The 20298-nt window shown below is 51.9% G+C and overlaps 1 protein-coding gene across 1 annotated transcript in view; it reads left to right on the top strand.

Annotated features, from left to right (window-relative positions):
• The first annotated feature begins 1653 nt into the window (after window positions 1-1653).
• Window positions 1654-20298, top strand: part of B3GAT1 (beta-1,3-glucuronyltransferase 1) — a 30393-nt gene continuing 11748 nt past the window's right edge. The window contains exon 1 of the mRNA XM_058687384.1: window positions 1654-1800. The gene's annotated coding sequence lies outside the window, so the exon portion shown is untranslated. The remainder of the gene's footprint in view (window positions 1801-20298) is intronic.

The raw sequence follows: 20298 nt of genomic DNA, 5'->3' as shown, positions 1-20298 counted from the left end.
TTCAGGGAAGGAGCAGGGCAGAGCCTGGCTGGGTACTGACCAGGAGAGGGAAGGTGGTGGGGAAAGAGGTCCCTTGCTTCTCACCATCAGTCCATGGTACATAGAAACACATTGACTGGTGGTACAACTTTAATTCAGCAATGCCTGACAGTGGGTCTAGAGTTGGTGGAGGTAAGAAGGCATCAGACCTTGAGCAAGAATTTGAGCTTCTAAAAAACACTGACATTCTCTGGCCCTGCTATGGCCAGAACCCCAGCGATAGGAGCTGGCCTCTCCCGGGGCTGTGAAGAGGACACACGGTGGCCTTGACTACAGGTGTCCGGGAGGAAGACCAGCCTGTGGGTACAAACCCTTAAAACAGGTATAAGGATAGCTTCTAAGTCTCTGGCAACCTGACACAAGAGCATTTGGAAGTATCTCCATAGATAGCTACATGCCATGGCTATATCTACACCCCATATATACATGTACACACATATGCATACACAAGGACTCCCTGGTCATACACTCCCCTGGCCCTCCTGGCACACACAGGCAGGAAATATACTGGGGCTTCTTTGCCCAAGGAACCCTGGGAAATTACTAGATAGCCTGCTGGCCCCCTTCTCTCCATCTCTGCTCCTCCTTGTTCCTTCCCAGTCCATCTCTACCCCACGCATTGCCCCCCTGCTTTCTCTTTGGAATGTCCAGGGCACTGTGGGAGAGGGAGTTGAAGATGACACTCGGCAGCTGGACATGCCCTTCGACAAGGCAGCAGTGCCCACAGGTGGGGCCGCTCTGTTGGCCGGCGCCCAGGGACCCCCGTCTTCACCCTACATAGGTAGCTCCGTATCCCAGCAGGTACCCCTGCCCCCACCAGCTATCTCCCACTCCAGGGTGCCTGAAACCGAGGAGGGAGCCGCACCCTCCCCGCTCCCCAGCTCTGCCTCCCAGTCCCAGAGAACCGCCCCCCAACTGCCCAGCCCGGAAACAATCACCCTTTGAGAAAGGCTGCCAAGCTGGGCGCCAGGAACAGCCAGGATGGAGGCGGGGTGGGATGGGGGTGCAGGCAGCGGGTCTGGCGAGCTTTAACTCTAGAGAGCCGAGGTCGGGCTTGTCTCGGCCCCCGCCCGCAGCCCCTGCTCCAGCTCCTCAAGCTGGTGCTGTTGGGGCTGGGAAGGGCGAGTGTGTAGGGGGGCGAGGGGTGATACCAATCCCGGGAGGGGGGGTCGCCTCCTCCTCCTCGCGCCCCCCGCCTCAGCTGGCGAGGTTGGTACCGCCCATTAGCGGCGCGGGTCCCGCCAGCAGCAAGCGCGCTCTCGGGGGCGAGGGCGGGGGGAGTGGGGGTGGGGAACGAAGGGGTGGGGGCGGGGTGGCAGGCGCTGTCAGAGCCGCGGCTGCACCGGCGCATCCGCTGCCGCCGAGGGGACTCCGCGCTGGCCCTGTCGGCTCGGCTCCGGCCGCTCCGCGCCTCCCCCTCGCTGTCCCCAGGGCCTGGCTCCCTCGCCTCACCCCCTCTCCGGTACCCCGTGCCTCCTCCTCCCCGGCTCCCCCGCCCCTGTCTCCCTGCCTGCGCCCTCCCGCGCGCTCCCAGGCTCCGGCCGCCGCCTCGTTGAGCCCAGAAGGAGCCGGGCCGGGGCGGCGGGTGGGTGCGCGGACCCCGCGGCTATGAAGTGGCCCCCGGGGGCCCGGAGCCCGAGAGCCCCCGGGGAGGGAGGTGCGCGCGGCCCAGGGCAGCAGCCAAGGGGCGCCGGAGTCGGCGCGTAGGGGCCGCCGCCCGCCATGGACCGCGCCGGGGACGATCCGGACTCGCCGCCGCAGGTCAGTGCCCCCGCGCCCGCGAGAGCCACCGCCGAGCACAGAGCCCTTTTATGCGTCCCCATCAGTACCCATGCCATGTCCTCCTTGGGTGCGAGTGTGTCTGTGTGTGGGGTGTGTGTGTGTGTGTGTGTGTGTGTGTGTGTGTGCGCGCGTGTGTGTGCGTGCGCGAGCGCGCGCAGCGGGGGCAGCTGGAAAGCGGCCGGGAACGGGCCGGGGCTGGGAGGCACTGCTACCGAGGGGGCTGTGAAACAAAACCCGGGCGATGCCTGCCCTCCTCCGGTCGGCCTTAAGGGGAGAGTTGGTTCTCGTCAGCTTCTCACAACTGGCGCAGGCTTTTAGCTCTTGGGTCCCTTTCCACCTCAGCAGGTGGTTCCTGGTGGCCCGGAGGAGTCAGGGGCCCGCACACCTGCCGCACCCCTGCTCCCCAAAGCCATCCCCAGTCGCTCTGAGGCTGCAGGCGCTGGCAAGTTAACTCTCTTCAGGGGACCCAGGCTCTGCAACTCTGCTGGGGAGACTGAAAGGTTGTGAGGTGGCAAGGATGACAAAGGGTCCTTGGGACCCTCAGCGTAGCCAGGAGGAAGGAGGCATGACCAGCTTCACCACCCAGCCTCCTGCATCTGGGCTTAGGCCTGAGGTCCTGATCCCTCCAAAGGGAGGGATACAACTTCTGAAAAGGAGGCTGAGAGGTGAGGCAGGAAAGAATAGAGGAAGCCACAGGATCTAACAGTGCCAGGGAAAGGAGGTGACAGCCTGGTACCAAGCAACTAAGGTCAAGAGACACCCCCTCCCCCCACACACATATAATACATCAATCAACAAACAGTCCTGACTACCTCCCCTTCCCCTGCCTCCACCCAGCCAGGCCTAGTGTCACCCATGCACTATTTTTAAAAAGTTTTTTTTTTAATGTTTATATTTATTTTTGAAACAGAGAGACAGAGCATCAGTGGGGGAGGGGCAGAGAGAGAGGGAAACACAGAATCCCAAGCAGGCTCCAGGCTCTGAGCTGTCAGCACAGAGCCTGATGCTGGGCTCTAACTCATCAACCTCAAGATCATGATCTGAGTTGAAGTCGGAAGCTCAACCAGCTGAGCCACCCAGACTCCCCAGCCATGTACTATTTAGATGAATTCTAGTAGAAGCTGGAGCTAAGGGATTCCAGGGATTTCCAATTCACAGGACTCCAAAGGGGACCTCTGCTGACAGTTGCTAGCCCTATGCTGGTGGGGCAGCTCTGCCTGCATGGTTACCAGTCTAGATGGAGGACCCGTTGGGACCTGGTTGGGTTCTGTGGCATGCTCTGTAAAAGGATCAGGTGTGAGTGTCCTGTGCATAGCACTGTTAAGTTATTATGTTTGTGTGGAAACAGGAGGCACATAGCTTCTTAAGTTACTGGGGTTATGGGGGCAAGTGGCTTCACAAGACTGATGCTGTAGGGTTTTCTAAGATTTGTCTTTCTGTGCCTCATGTCTCCCTACCTCTGCCAATAGCCACCACAGAGATTGAGACATTTGCTCCCAGAACCTGCTTAACTGGTGACCATTATTGCCCTTACTGGACCAAATGACAAGACCCCCCTTCCTTCATATGGAATGAAGACCCTTCCCCTGAGACCCTCAAAGAGACTGTCTACTCTGCCAAGTCCATCCCCAGCACCTCCAAAGGTTCTAGAGTTGCGCGCCATTTACCGCTTCCCCTTTTGGTGCGAGCAAGATGGCTTGCCAGCATTAATGGAAGAAGGAGGGTTAATGAATGTGTGCCCCATTCAGCACAGGAGCCAAGTGGTTTGCTGTGCCCATTTCTCTACCTGTTCCTACATACTTGGAAATTACTCTATTTTTAGGCATGTTGGAAGCTTACATGTGCTGGATTGAATATGTGCATATAGGTTTCTGGATGAGCAGACACTAACTGGTCCACCTGAAGGATGGGGCAGGTAAATCACTGAGGTGGGACAGCTCCAGTGACAGGATTGGAGCCTGCAGTAGAGACCAGGGGTTGTAGAGGAAGATGCCAGTGGGGCTAGCCCAGTCCCCTGCCTCAGGCCTCTGGATAGACCTGGATTTTCCCATAGTAGTTTTTGAGCGGTGAGGGAAGCAAGTCGGCTTTACTTCTTGTTGTGAAGCATAGGGTGAGGAGACAAGGCAGGAGCTTTGCAAGTGTGAGAAATGCAGTAGGGTGAGCTGCCTGGGAGTCAGGCTTAAGGGTAGGGGAACATGCTGGTTAAGTCTGGCTAGAAAAGAGGAATAGAAATGCCTGAGAGCTCCCATCTGCTGACACTGAAGGAGAAGCAAAGGCAGGGCTCAGGAAGAGAAGGAATCTGAGAGTCTGAGGCAGGCAGAGGAGTTAGCCTGAGACAACAGACAAAGACACAGAATCACGCTCACAGAACAACAGGGCAGGGGGCCCAGAGGCAGAGGTCTGGCTTGCCTGGCAGTGCAGTTGGGGTTTGTCCAGTGCTCTTCCAAGCTCCAATGTATCAGCACTCATTTGCCTGGGCAGGGGACTCCTCAGGGAATCAGGAGGACAGTCTCCTGAGGAATGCTCTTTCCATGGCTCTGATGAATGCAGGGGTGGTTCAGAGGGAGACCCAAAGGCAGAAAGGGGACTGGCTATTAGATCAAGAGTCTTCTGGAAGACCTTCTTGCTCAGGCCCATCCCCCAGTGCTGAGGGTTTCTCCCATCTTCTGGACCCTGCCCCTCCACCCCTCCTGGTCCTGGGATGAAGTGGGGTAGGGAAGGGTGTCGACTCTGGGGAGACTGGCTCTGGGGAGAAGGAAAAAGAAAAACCTCTTTCATGACCCCCCAGGCTGCCAGACAAGAACTTTGGAGACCCTGCTGAAGAGCATTATGGGGAAAGGAATTAGTACAATGCAGAGCACAGGCTCTCAGCCAGGCCTGGGGGGCCCAGCTCTGTTCCCTCTATGACTAGTTGAGTGGACTTTGGGAAAAACTGAGCCCTCTAAGCCCTGGTTTCTTAAAAACCTGTAAATTGAGGAAGCCTCATCTCACCAGGCTGTCTTTAAGTGAAGTGCTAGATGGATATTAATTTATGTACTTATTTTATATAACCTCCCCCCCTATTCTTCCAGGATCTGGATGGCTCTAGGATTTGGAGTAGCAATTCTCTGGCCAGTTCTGAAACCAGTCACATTGGGATGGTTGTAGTCTCTCCACCCCCCATGCTGTTCCACCCCATCTGCTTTGCCACACCTCCAGACTCTGGGCCTTCCCCTGGCCCACCTGGGGCATGCCTGTGTTGCAAGGACACTCTAGGTGTCTCCTTGAAACAGCATCAACAATGTTTCAATGTCTCATTAGTAGTCAGTGTAATTGTTCCAATTTATCAGCCAATGCTCCCCTAAAACAATTTGTGTAACTTAGAAGAACTCTGGCTCTGTGACCTCCTATTATCCATGATGAAAGATGACAAGGTGGACAGAGATCACTCAAAATTCCATTCACTTCCACACACATTGACTGAGCACCTACTGTGTTCCAGGCTCTGGGCCAGTGCTGAGAACATAAGGCATCAAATAATCCAAAATCAGGGGTTTTTATTTAGCTTTTGGAAGGGTTATGTGGGTTGCTTTTTTTTTTTTTTTTTTTTTTTTTTTGCAGCTACAGCAAATTTACTTTTCTAATGAGGTTCAGCCCCAGCCAATATTAAAATGAGTCTGTGCTCCCTGTGCGTACCAGCTGACAGCAGGGCAGGCAGCCTCCCAGCAAAGTGCCTGGCAGGGATTAGGGCTTTGCCACCGATAAGCCCAAAAGTGGAGAGTCTCAGTCTGGATCACCAAGAGTTGACTGGATTTAGGGATAAGCCTTGCCCACAGGGCTGCGGGTCTCACAGCTAAGTATTAGAGCCATGGGCAGGGCTTCTTTCTTCTTGTATGTGGGAAGTGTGAGCTCTTATTATCTCTTTATGAAGGGAAGAAGCATGGAGGGAGCAGAGACAAGAAAGCAATATTGTGTATTAGGAGTGGAACTATAGTACCAGACCTGAGGTTGGGTACCTGGTTCTGCCAGTCCTCTCTGGCTGGGCTCATGCCTTCTCCTCTCTCCTTCACTTCTGTCTTGCTTCCTTGCTTATGAGGCAGGTGGGCAATCTGGCCTCTGAGGCCACACGTCTCTTTAGGCTCAAGATTCTGTACTATTCATTTGACCGTTATTCAGAAACCTGCATAGCCCAACACTAGATGTAGGATGGGCTGCTTTCCCTCCCATAGTGGGCAGTTCCTCATTCATAGCAGCCACATTTCAAGAGTTCAGTAGCCACATGTGGCTAGTGGCTACCATACTGGACAGCACAGATACAGAACATTCCCAGCATCACAGAAAGTTCTACTGAAAGTGCCATTCTAGACTTGACATAGATGGTTTAGTGTGATGGCTAAGAGCATGGACTCTGGAGCCTGACTGGCTAAATTCAAATATTGCTCTGCTACTTAATAACTGTGTTTCCTTGGGATGTTACTTAACCTCTCTGTGCCTCAGATTTATCATCTCAAAAATGGGAATAATACTAGGAGATTTATGAGGACAGAGCAAGTCATTACAGTTAATCATGGTGATCACCCAGAACATGCAATAGTAAGTGCTTTGCCTAGCAATTTCTATTATTCATTTATTTAACAATTCACTTAATAAACACTGAACAGCTTACTTTATGCCTGGCATGATGCCAGGTGCTGGGTCTGTCAGTTGTCAGCATGTGACCTTGCTTCCTAAGCCTCAGTCTCCTCACCTGTGATGGGAATGTAGCCCAATAATAGCCCCTGCACCACGCCCCTGATGAGATACAATGAGATGAGGAATATGTCTTCCTTTGTCCGTGACACTTCCAGATAAACAGGAGCTAACATTTTTGGAAGTGGATTCACCTGAAATTCTCTTTTTATTGGAGCCACTCTCACCAAAAAGCATTTCCTAAGCCCCCAGAGGTTCAAAATGAGCAAATGAGGCCCCAGCTGCCTCCAGCATCATGCTGAGTGAGGATGGAGCAGGAGACTTAAAGGGCTCTTGCCTGGGCTCAACCCCACCCTCATCCTGAGGGAAAGAAAGCTAGGAGGCCACTGTCCTGAGCTCAACAGAGGGAAGCAGCAAGGAGGGAGAAGGGCCCTTGGCCTGACAGGATGAGGTGATCAGCTGGCTAACCCAGGGACACAGCTATGTCAGCAGCTCACTATGTAATAGAATCTCATGGAACCTCATCTTCCTCATCTAAAATATGAGGAGTGGGAGCCATATGAACATTGCCCTACCTGAATTATACCATTTACCTTGGTAGAGGAAATGGGTCTGAGAATCAAGAATTTGCCATCCATAGCCACAAAGTATCAGATAAACACTGAAAACTATCTAGCCTGCAGGGCAAAGCCCAGAATTTCGATTCTGTGATTCTTGGTTGCTTCCTTCTTTTTATAGATAAGGAAACTAATGCCCAGAGAGGTTCCTGGCTTATCTCAGGTCACACAGCATGGTAGTGCCTTATCCTAGACCATGACCTAAGTCTCCCAGCTCCCTGCTTCTCCCTCTCTGTCAGCCACCTGCCCTCTTATCAAGACAGAGATGCACATCAGGGCAGCAGGAACAGCCTCACTCAGGCTGGGGCTAAAAGGCCAGCACTTGAGACACCAAGGCCCATTTCACACAGGCTGGGATGAGTCTTCTCTCTCCTCCTCTGACACATGGCCCGGGAAGACTAACCAAACTATCTCTGACAGACCCCAGGGAAGGTCAGATCTTTCAGACCACAGGCAACACATTAAAAACACATACAAAACTTTAATTAAATCACTGAACCATTATCCTGGTATTGTGTCCATGCACACTCTAACCAAAGGAATAAGGTCAGCCTGGAAATCATCAGGCTGAGTGAGCCACCAGGGGCCCTTGATATCTTGAGACTGAGGTTGGCTCAGCCCAGACCTAAGGCACTCAGTGTCCCCAGTGGTTGATTGAGGATTTCCTCAGGGATGTCTTCTGAAGCCTGAGGAGATCTGGGCATGCTCCTCAGCCCACCTTCCCCATCACCAGCATCCTGATGCCCTTGGAAATAGGTACGTGCAGACTCCCAGAGATGTTAGTGACCTGTCCCCTGGGAGGCAAAGTTAGTGGAATAATGCATCCAGGCCAAATAGGCTTCATGATGGACTTCAAGGAGGTGCCTCTTCCCTTTGGCCATCCTGGGCATATGTTTCTTTCCCCCACTCAGTACCCTGTACTCTCTTCTCTACCCTCTTAGTGCATGGAGCACAGACCAAGGACAACCCCTTGTTCCAAAAGAGTGACTGGCCAGAACTCACACCAGGATCCAGGAGCCTCATTTCTGGGCAGCAGGCTGTCCATGCCACCAGCCTGTTTAGGTTGACGTACAGCCTCTGGACATGTTATTTTCTTTTTCCACCAGAGTTTCTGAACTTAAGCTGAAGTATTACTAGCCTAACTCATCACTTGTTGATACTAACTTCTTCTCCCACTCATAAATCTCTCTCTGGAAACAAACGCCCCAACTGCTCCATCTCTGTCCCTTCCCAAGCCCCATGACTGGGTGACACAGCAAGCTGCCATGAGTGTGCATGTATGAGGATGTGTGTGTGTGTGTGTGTGCATGCATGTATGAGCATGTGTGTGCATTCGTGTGTGTCCGTGTATGTGTGCACACACTCTTCCACCACATCTTGCTCACTCCTAGCAGCACATCTGGAACCTCTGGGGGGTGCCCTGTGTACACACAGCAGTGCTCCCCAGTGACAGCCAGCAGGAAGGTGTACCCAGAAGCCCCACTTGGTACTACACACAGGTGCCCACTCCAGCCCTGATGCCATGAAAGCCCCCAGCCCCGCCATTCCCTCACCCTGCCTAGTGTGCAGGCCCTAAGGGACGTGTCATTGTTGACAGATCTAACCAGACCTCTGGATAACCAGTTCTTTTTTGTGTGTGTACTACACACACACACACACACACACACACACACACACACCATCTACCATCTTAACCATTTCTCAGAGTTCAGTGGTATTAAGTACATTCACATTGTCATGCAACCATCTATCTCCAGAACTTTTTCATCTTGAAAATTGGAAACTATATTCATTAAACAATATCTTTCCACTTCTCCTTCCCTTGGCCCAGGTAACCACTGCTCTGCCTTCTGTTTCTGAGTCCGACTACTCTAGATACCTAATGTAAGTGGTGTCATCCAGTATTTGTCCTTCTGTGCCTGGCATCTTTCACTTAGCATAATGTCCTCAAGGTTCATCCATATTGCAGCATGGGTCAGGATTTCCTTCCTTTCTTAGGATGAATAATATTCCATTGTATATGTCAACTGCATTTTATTCAGTCATCCAGTTGACAGGTTCTTTGATGCCAGGCCATGGAGCAAAAAGTTCTCAGTAATGGTGGTTCTCCCCACTTGACCTTCTCATTTAGGGGGTGTCTCAGTATAAGGGTCCAGCAGAGACCTCTATGCTCTGAGTTAACCTACATGCCAGGTAGCATAGGAGCACAGAAAAGAAGCCCCATTTTATTTGAAGAGAATGGTATCTTTTTGGGATCTCTGGTTGCTCCCTTCACTGCCCAGTGACAACTGAGCATCCTTGATGCCTACCCCTGTGTGGCATTCCCCAGGAGAAGTGCACCTGGCCCAGTCCTTGAAGGTTAAACAGGAGCTCAGTGCACTGAGGAATAATGAGGAGAAAAACATTCTAGGCAGAGGTACCTGCCAGTGAAGGGATGCCAAAATCCTGTCCCAAACCCCTCCCTACATGCCACCTTCTCAGGACCCTGAGAGAGAAATCTTCCCTGTACTCCCAGAGCTCTTCCCTGGGGGCAGGAGCCCTTGGTGACCTCAGAGAGCTCCTGTGTATGTGGCAAGCCTACCTTAGCACATGGCTTTGCGCTGTTAAGGCTCCATCTTTATGATCCATAGCCACCCTGCTGCTAGCTATATAATACACAGTCGGTAAAACATATAGATACTGTCAGCATAATCTACCTTCTGGGGGACTGAGATTTAGGGATCCTCCATTCATCACATTCACGCCTGCCTGCTCACGGGGGGAGCACACACTGTCCACTCTGGACTCCCAGGCCTTCTGAGGCTGGGCTCCCCGTACCCAACCACCTTCAACACCTTTCCTTAACTATTCCTCATCCAGTCAACAGGGTTAGCTGATACCAGGAGGGATCTAACGGATAAGGTACAAGTAAGAGAGAAAGTTGGGCAGCCTCCGAGGTGGAAGATGAAGCTTTCCAGGCACCCGGCCTGCTTCCAGGGGAGAAAAGCCAGGGAATGAGGGGGCCCATAGGTGCATGGCCCTAGACCCCTGCTGATGGCCAACTGTCAGCCCCAATGCTGTGAGAGTCTCCATGCTCTGAGAGCTCTGGAAGCAGGAAAAGAGAAGAGGGGGCACCTGACCTTCCAACATCCCCAGTCCTTGCCTAAGTGTGTGTCTCAGGGGATTGGGCAGAAACATGGAACTGATGTTGGGAGGCAGCACCAGGAGGTGTCCCAACACCAGGACAGGCCCTGGCCATCTACCCATAGCACAGCCTCTCAGTTCTGAGCTTAGCTTCCAAATCTGTGAAAGAGGAGCAAGGAAAGAAGTGCCTTCCCAAGGGAGCTGTGCAGAAAGGCAGCCATGGGCAACTGTATGTGAAAGAGCTTATAAACTCTGTAGTGGGCTGGAGGTGACCTGGAGGTCAGCACAGGGCTAGAGGGGCCAGGGCCAGGGCGCCAGGTTTCCAGGATATGGCCTCCCTGTGTGTGTGGCAAGTCTGCCTTCTCCAGGCCGCTGCACACTTGCACCTTTGTTTATCACACTGCTGCATGCCAATGTGCCTGCTTATTGTGGAGTCCAGTCTCAGCACAGCCTTGTCCATGGAGGGAGGAATCTGCTAGAAAAGCTGCCCCAGAGGCTGGTCAGTGCTCACCTCTCTCTTCCCCTTCTTTTTCAGGGTCTTGAATTCAGCTGAATCTTAAAACAAGGTGGTGGTGGTGGTTATAATTACTATTTTACTTTACATTATCTGACATTTTTAGTGTTAATTGTATGTAGGCCCCATGCTAGATTTTTCCATGGATTCCTTCATCTGATCCCAAAAATAGCCCAGTAAGAGTTACAGATAAGAAAACTGAGTCACAGGGGTATTGGTGCAGCTTCTGCTTTGTGTCAGGGCCTGGATTCTGTGGTGGGATCCAGAGGTACTTAAGTAAGACCTGGTGCCCCAGGGGAACCCATGGCCTAGAAGCTGGAGACAAACATGAAAAACAACAAGTGCACAGAAGGTTACAAGGCTGAACCTTCACTGCATGGACACTGAGTGCTCAGGCCTGGAGAAGAGCATGGCTGGGGAAGGCTTCAAAGAAGGAAGGGCAGCCTGAGGGCATAGAGCTCAGGATGGTCTCACCTAGTCAGCACCCTCACCCAGAACTACGTAGACATCAGCTCCAAGAGAAACTGAGACAGACAGCAGCCTGAACGACATGAGGGTGGGAAAGATGGTGCTATGGAGACAGACTAGCATTGGCTGCTTACACCCTCCCTGGAAGGTGTCTGAATGCCAGCATCACCCACAGTCTGAGAGGCTCTGCATGGCTATCCCAGTCCACCCTCACCATCGACCCTCAGGTTACCTGGCCTGCTTGGTTCCAGTCCCCAGGCCCTGGTCACATGCCCTGCCTGCTGGTCTGCAGGGATCTAATGGATGCCAAGTCAGTCACCATGTCCTGTGCCAGGCTCCATAATGTGGACCCTCATTGCAACAAGTGCTTGGCATCCACTGAGGCCAGCATTGGGCTTGTTTCATCCTCCCTGGGCCACCTCTGTAATTGAGGGCCAATGAGATGAGAGCTGTGCCCTCCCAGCTCCCAAAGCCCAGGATGCTAGGGTACCATGGTCTTTCTGGGTTCCAGACTGTTCTCTAACCTCAGCCTCAGCAGGGAGCAGACCATCCCCACTGCTGCTGCTAGGCTGGCAGAAAAGGAGGGTCATACCTGTGTGGTTCTTGACCGCTGTTCCACTAGCAACTGATGATTTGCTTGTCTTGTCCCACTAGCCCCTACTGTTCATCTTGTATTGGAATCTGCTGAGCCCTCCACTCCTATTCCCCTCATCCCCACTCAGGCAGGTACCTGTGGTGGCCTGACCCCATGAGTGTGTGCCACTTGGAGGCAAGGCCCCACCACACGTCCTGAGCTTCTCTGCACCTCTCACAGAGCTCACGAAGTATTGCGGCAAGCTGGGCAGGAAAGGCTCACCAGCATTTTTCTGTAACCATACGTGGAATCCAAGGCCGGACAGTATCCTGGTGCAACCTCGACCTGTACCAGGGTGATATGCATTGCCAGTTCTGCATCCCTGTCTCCAAGAGGGTGAGGTGAAGCCAGGGCAGGCAGAGGATATGGGGAGGTGTCCTAGCAACCGTGAGTGAGAACTCCAGTGCTCCCACAGCTCATGATGCAGAGGACAGAGGAGCTGTTCTGGATTTGCTCACAGCACAAACCAAGTATGTTGATTTGTGCTTCATGCAGGAGCAAAGATCCAATTCTGGGAGTTGGCAGAATCGGGAGAAGCACTGGGTCCAAACTTGGCACTCATATGCATAGCTGGGCACCACATACTGAGTGTCAGCAGGCTCCAGTTAAGGGGACCACTGCCCACTGTGCCCAGAACAGTCCCTGAGCATGTCTATTCCTGATGCATTGACTCCTGTTGTTTTATCACTTCAGCATGGTCTGGAGGGCCCTGTTTTTGGTAATAAAATACATGGTCACACCTACTCTGATGGATAGGGTCAAGGGAGGTGACTTAAGCACAGATGCCCAGTATAGGCATGCAGGCCAGGAGGAGGAGCCCTAGTTTCCACTGAGCCCAGTGAAGAGGTGGGAGCATGTCCCTGGAAGGCAGTCAGCAGTGAGCTTGGACCAGGAGAGGTGTCACAGCTGCGCTGCCTGGCCCCTGTGAGGGTCACTTCCACCTAGGGAGCAGGTCTCAGACAGACATGAGGCTGAGCCGCTGTCTCACTGGACCCAGGATGCCTGGACACTCAGTGCCCTGTGCCTCAGTTTTCTTCATCTGTAAAACATCAATAAAACTTTGGAATTACAAGGGTTTATTGATTAAATGAGATCACCAGTATGAAATCATTTGGGAAGTTACAGATCCCTATCGGGATGAGTCATTTTATCAGTAGTTTTTAGGGGAGGCTGCCCCCTACCCACAGCACCACAGAGAAGGTAAATTGGCCTTTCCACCTCTATGTTCTAGGATCTGGGGCCATTGGATGCCAAGGGCACACAAGGTAATCCTTCCTTTGAACAGAGACCCAATCATGGGATTCTCCAAAAGGACTCAGAAGCAATAACCAAACCCAGCCAAGGGTGTGTGTACATGTGCCCATGAACACATGTGCATTCATTCAGATGGTGTGCTGGCCATGAGCACAGATCTGCATTCAGGTGTGTGTGTGTGAAATAACTTGCTGCCCTGTTAAATCACTCTGAAGGGGTGCTGTATAGTTAGCTGACACAGCCTTGGTGACTTGTCAGAATGGAAGACTCAGTCCGGCCATTCTCCTGAGTGAAATTACAAATTCAGGAGGATGGGGAGCAGGGTATCTCAGTCACCTTTACCAGGCTGACATCTTCCCCAGTCAGTTTACAGAGGGTGGTAAGAGGTGAGAGGCCACAAACACCAAATTGATACTCAGACTATCACAGGATAAGGAGCTGTGACAGCCAATAGGGTCAGGTACACACGTACCATGCTGGGTGATGGCAGAGGTCTGGCAAAGAGGGACAGCAGGGGTCAGAGGCCAAGGTGAAGAAGCAAGGTTGCAGGTGGAAGGAAAAATAAGGGAGATGCTAGCTTGTGAGAGCCAGGCCTTGCTTGCTCTTTGGGCATCTTGACTCTAAATTGAGACCTCTTCTCTTGGGGCTGGCTCAGACACTGGCCCTAGATGGGAATGGGCAATTACCATCTGAATGAACCAAGTAGGTCTTCTAGCTACCAGAACTTCCCCAAGTAGTGCAGGGAGAGGAGAAGGCTCTGGATGGTAGAGGTCAGAGACTGCTGTGGACAGAAAGTGGATAGGAAACAGAAGAGGGTGCAGCTTGAGCAGTGGGCTGGGCCACATGGCAAAGAGCTTTGAATGCCAAGCTAAGTAAGTTACAGTCAGCAGGAGATACAAAAGGTTTTGAGTGTGAGCAAGTCAGTATGGGGGTGAGGGTCAGGCAGTGGGCTGGAATCTGAAGAAAGATCACAATGGGTGGCTGTGGGAGCAAAGATATGACCCAGACCTGTATTGGAGGGATCCAGCTCAAGGCCTAGGGGCAGACCAGGCCAAAGGAGCTGAGGCCCACCTTACGTGAAGAGGGGGAGGGATCCAGGGCATTTCTGGGATTTTTATATTGGCTGAAGATGGATGACAGAAAGAAGGAAGGGATGGAGAGCTGCTCTAGGAAGAAAGATGATACTTGAATCTTAGTCATGTTGTATTTAAGGTCACAGTGGAGTATGCCGGACAATAAAAGAGGCATAACAACTCCACACCGGAGATGGGGAAACTGAGGCTAAGAGAAATCAAAGGTAGTTATCAATGTCCTCACACTGTGTAAGGCCAATGTTAGCACTTGAGGAAGGGAGGTGTCCATTCTGACTATCCCAGCCACCCTTCCTCACTGCCTACTCCTTCAGGGGTGATATGGGGCTTTCAGGATCTGTGGCTCCCACCCTGCCTTCCAGCAGCCAGTTCAGCTGGAGGGAGTTGGAGAGAAGCAAGGCCAAGCAGATCCATCTCATGCCCCCTTCTGGGCTGTAAGTAAGTTTGGCAGTTGCAAATAGCTGCTTTTATTGGCACCAATCATGGGTCAGATAGTTTAAACTTACTTTGCCTAATTACCCTAACAACCCTAGTGAGGGATGCACTATTTTTATTCCCATTTTACAGCTGGAAAACCAAGGCCCAGAGAGATTACCTTGCCCAAGTCACACAGCAGAGGATGAAAGCCTCTAGTATTGTGCCCAGGGCTGTTGGCTCCAGGGCACAGGCTCTTAACTATTTGTCCAATTGTGTGCCACTCTTCTGGGCAGAAAAGAGCAAAGAAAGATGGGAGGGAGGCAACAGAAGGCCGTGACTATGGTTAGAACCTGCTGTTACCCTCGGGAGCTACAGGGGCCAAACAGGAGCTGAGGGTCCAGAGTGGAGACCAGGCCTCCTTGTTTTGGTGGACAGACTCTAAGGTGTCCTCCCTCCACTACATCTCCTGACTGCTACTGTTTGTCCTTTGTGTAACTTCTTCCCCTTTGGTGTGGATGGCACCTGTGACCACCCTCTAACCAGTAGTATGTGGCAGAAGTGATGGGATGTCACTCCCATATTTTGTTATGTAGGACTCTGTCCCATTGGCAGACTTGCTCTAGATCCCACCCCCCTCCCTTGCTGGCCTGATGGAGTAAGTATTTATATTGGAGAAACCTATATGGCAAGGAACTTCGGGCAGCCTCTAGGCATTGAGGGCAGTCCCAGACAACAGCCAGCAGGGAGAGTGGCCCTGAGTCCTTTGCCCAAAAGGCAGAGGATTCTGCCAATAGCTTGAGCCTAGAAGCAGGTTCCTCCCCAGTGAGCCCCCCAAGGAGAGTGCAGCCCAGACAGTACACTGCAACCTTGTGTGCTCCTGAGCCACAGAAACTGAAGAGAGTAGACGTGTGTCATTTTAAGCAGCTAAGTGTATGAAGACTTGCTAGGCAGCAGTTGACCTTCCCTTCAAAATGCTGGCATGGCTGCCAGAACAGGCCTGGGGCAAGGATGGAAAGATGACATGGAAGGGAAGGTAAAGGAGGTGAGGGTGGTGGCACTTTGCAGGCCCAGAGCCCTCCCTGGGCCCCAAGTCCCCAGCCAAATGCAGAATGCTATGCTGGAAGCTGGGCCACAGGGCTCTTCGGACTGCTCCCCAAAGTCCCACACTCCAAAGTGTGACCCTTACTGCAGGGCTCTGTGGCCATGTGCAGCAGTTTGCCTGACTTGTACTCTCCATTGTCCTGCCAGTGATTAGCACACACCTGCGGAATGCCTTGCCCACCAGCCCCCTACAGTCAGCACTCACAACTTGCCACATGCTAGCTCTTCAGGGGGGTGCCCATGGGCCTGGCCGGCCAGTACCCAACTCTCCACAACCCTCTGTCAGGCATATGTCCTCCAACTAGCTGTCTCCCTGGCCACTGCACCCTCCCTGCTGTCCCCACTCTTGAAGGACCAAGCTGGGGTCATCTGTGTGCTTGGGCCCCAGCCTAGGCCAGCACCAACTGATAGTAGCAACTAATGTCCCCACAAAATGAAGCATTTGATTTTTTTCTCTAAGAGCCTCCTGCCTGGAGGCTCTGGGATGAGTGGATGCCTCTCTGCCTGAAGCCCACAAGCTACATGATTCAGGGAACTTCAATGAAACCAGCTGGGGCCAATCTCTTGTTCTGTTTAACTTCCTGCAGTGAACCAGAATGGACTTTACCTTGCAGAATACCACACACAAAACCAAACCCCAATTTTCATTTCTTACTGATTCATAATCCAAATTGAGTTGAAAGGCTGTTTCAGAAAAAACAAAAAAAGAAACAAAGGAGCTACCTAAAACAAACAAACCATGAGTTGCATTTTCTGACACTGTTGGGCTGGAAGAAAACCAAAGCATAAAAGTGTGCTTTAAGCCAAGCCTGAACTGAACTAATACTTCCTCTGCCCAAGCCCTTGGCTTGGTTTTCCTAGCTAGAAAGGAACAAGACGGTGCAAGATCTGGAATCTATGCCACTCTTCCTATCGGAAGTATCCAGGAGTGAGAGCCAGCAGTGGCCAGGCCCTGAGGCAGGACAAACCTCCCCAGAGCCTGGGTCTTCCTCTCCTCAGCACCACACCATGAAAGCAGGGTGAGAGAGCCCCTTCCTGGGACACTCAACCTGACCACAAGGAGGGCAGGCCAGGACTGGGCCCCCACAAGCTCAGGAAGCTCTGTCCCTGGGGCAGAAGTGCCAGATGGGTAAGCCAGGAGGCAGCACCAGGCCTGCAGGAAGGGAGGCAGCGTGGGCATGCGGGGCACACTGATTGAGAGTCCAAAGGCTTGAGCATGAACTCTGCCAGAGGCTGACTCTGGCAGCGACCTTTGGCCAATCACACAGCCTTGGTTTCCTCATATGTAAAGTGAGTTTTCCTGCCTGCTTCATAGAGCTATTGTGAAGATCAAAGGAAAATGAATCCTGTTGGCCCAGCATAGGGCTGTTACTGGGAAGGCTTGCAGTTCCAACCAGGTGTCCCACAGTACCTTCACTTCTTCTGAGTGGAATGAGTGGTGGAACTCCCATCCCTCCCTCCAAGTCATGGGGGAAAGGGAGGAGGAAAAGGATCAGGAGGCCTGGACAAAGACGCTACTTGGATACCTCCACCATGAGTGTTCTGGGGGATGGTGGGTGGAGAGAGGCCAGTGCCTGTGTCCTGTTCCCCAGCAGGAGCTGGTGGCTGGAAGCCAGGGCCAGGTTTGGGGATGGAACATGGGGGTGGCCAGGGGTGGCAGAAGACTGAGGCTGGGTTAATGAAGTATGGATTGACTGGCCCAGGCAATGATTAGCTCTGGCATTGGGCTTTTCCTGAGCAACGGCAGCAGAATCAATACTAATCCCTTGATCCCATTAGGGACTCTTGCAGGTCTCTGGGACAAAGTCTGTGACCCTCTGAGAGAGGCACTGTCTGGGGCTAGAGGGTAAAGCTGGAGCCTTGACCAGCATCCTTCCCACTATCTTCTTGTAAAACTTCCCCACTTTCTGCCTCCTATTACCACATCCCTGCTCCCATGCTCAAAGGTCTGGTGCCTTCCCTAGCCATCCTAGCTTCCCCATCCCCCTCTGACTACCCCAACCTCCTTCTGGGCCCCCAACCAGTGGAGCTGGTTATGCTTCTGCATGGGGAGGCTTCAGCATCTGCCTCATCAGCCCCAGGGGGACTCAGGCTTCCAGATGACAGAGGATGGCTTCACACATACAGCAGAAGCTCTCCTAACCAAGCCTTTCCTCAATTGGCTTAGCATAGTACTGATGCTCTCCATTCCATTTGTAAAGCACACTAACAGATGCGTGTGCAAGCATAATGCTGGACCTCCCCTCTGGTGTCCCCCCTCCCTGTGCTTATACTAGCCAAGCTGCATACTTGCTGAGAGTCCATAGTGTTCCCAAACAGTTTACAATGGGCATGCTTGCTGTCACCATCATGGGATATTATACAAACCATGAAACATGAACTGGAAAGAAATAAATATGAAATGAATCATCAATAGAATCATCAATATGAAATGAAAACTTAAGTTGAATGCTCTCAAAGGACTCCATAAGATGCACCTAGGGAAAAATTCTCAAAATTAGGTGAGGATTGGTTGGAAAAGTCATAAAAACTTTAAAGCATACTGCACTTGAATTGTTCACCAAGTGTCCTTCAGGTCTCAGACTACTTCAAAGAAACCCACACTGGAGGTCACAGGTAGGGCACTATGGTGTGGATGACGTCAGAAAGGCAACATGGGACTCACCTCAACTGTCCCTTGGCCCAAGAAAGAGCCTCGGCCCTGTGTCAAAAAAGCAGAAGTGCTGCAAGCTACCCAGTGGTGGGTGGTTTGGGTTTGTGAAAAATGACCACATTATTGTGTAGTAGTGGGAAAACATCATTTATTGAGCTCTTAGCTATTTAAAAGTTGCTTAAGTTGAAATGTGTATTCTGTGTGTGCATTTTGAAGGACTCTTCACTTTAATGGATTCCTTTGACCAACTGACAAATGATGTCAGTCTTGGATGGTTTCTGAGTTTGTTTGTGACTAGTCTCCATCACACACACACACACACACACACACACACACACACACTCTGCAACATTAGAACTCATCACACATCACCCTGAGTGATGTTGTGGGAGCCTCACAGACACCTGTGTAAAGTTCCTCCTCCTTCTGGGCTGCGAGATGCTGGAAGAAAACCCTTGCCTCCCTCCCCCATGCTGCTGCATTGCCCATAGAACCTAACACAGTACTTGCCTACTACAGATGCCAAGTTAATATTTGTTGAATCTGATTAAATAAGCCTCCTCTTCAGCAACTAGGGGCATTGATGAGGTTTTCATCTGAACACCTGTAGGCTCAGAAGGAAACTTTCCTTGCATTTAGAATCATCCAGCCTTGAAGCCAACATGGATCTAGCTCTGCCACCCCAGGCCCAGCATCTCCTGTCCAGCCTGACTGGCTCTGTCCCCAGTCTTGGGCAGTTCCATCTGAGTTCCCATACCCAGGGAACCTAGTTCTCACACACAACCTATGACACCCTAAAACCCATAGACAAATTCCTATGTCTTTCCAGACATGGCCAATCATCATAGCTAATTGGTCCTTAAATCATGACTACGTTCCATGAAAAGTTGCTAGGTTGACTTCCAGCCTTGAATGCCTACATGACCCCCACTATTCTCATATAGAACACTTCTTCATCTTCATGGAGGCCTGTTTCAACCTCACATTGCTAAAATGGCAAAACTAAAAATTCATTAGAACTGTCCCAATCCAGCCTCCGTATTTTAAGATGAAGGTGGAGGCCAAGGAGGGCAAGCAATGGAACCCAGTCCCCCAGTGAAGGGGGACACTGTCCACTACCCAGAGCACTGTCCAGGCCATTGCTACCCCATCTCCCTACCACTGCCTCCAAGTGCTCTGCTTTTGTCGCCAAATGACCACCCCCCACTCGACCTTATATCCTCCACCCACATCACAGCCTTTGTGTCCAGTGAAGGCTTCTGAGGGCACCAGGAGGGTGGAAGGGCCTCTACATATCTGCACTTACTGGGGGACAAATGACAATTGAGGTTGCTCACAGATATGAGTGACAAGTATCAGGTGGGGAATCATAGCCCCACCAGGTCCCTGCAGTTTCCTGTCAGCCACCCCTCGCAGCCTCCACCCAACACTTCCTCAAATATCCCATTCTCCCTGCTCTTGCCACCTCCTCTCTGCTGGCCTCTGGGGTGTGGCCAAGCCCCTGCTCCATCTTCATGTTGATTCTTCTGCCCTAGCCAGCAAGGGCCCAGAGCAATTCTGGGGTCTGAACCTGTGACCACAGTCTAGCTACTGCCTTTCCACCAAGGCACAGGCAGAAGCAGCAGGCTGTGGTGAGGAGGCCACCCTTGCAGTCCCGTCTACAGATCTGCAATAGGGGTAAGTGCAGCCCCCAGCTGCCTCCCCTGCCCCCAGCCCCATTTCCCATAAACCTGCCCCCTGCTGGCTAGCTGGCTTTCTCTAAGCCTGGGGGCTCTCTCTGTGCTGCTTAACAACTGCCTGGTAATTAGCTCCACGATTTTGCTACTATGCTTATAATAGCCTCCATTAAAGTTATGGGGTTTTCAAGCCATAATGGCTTCCAGAGTAATTAATGCACAACTGGGGTTTATTGCTAAGTTTATTTTTAGAGCTTTTCT

This window comes from Neofelis nebulosa, chromosome 10 (assembly GCF_028018385.1).
Source record: "Neofelis nebulosa isolate mNeoNeb1 chromosome 10, mNeoNeb1.pri, whole genome shotgun sequence".
NCBI classification, from domain to species: Eukaryota; Metazoa; Chordata; class Mammalia; order Carnivora; family Felidae; genus Neofelis; species Neofelis nebulosa.
The sequence above is the reverse complement of the archived record's forward strand: the minus strand, read 5'-3'. Positions and strand labels throughout refer to the sequence as shown.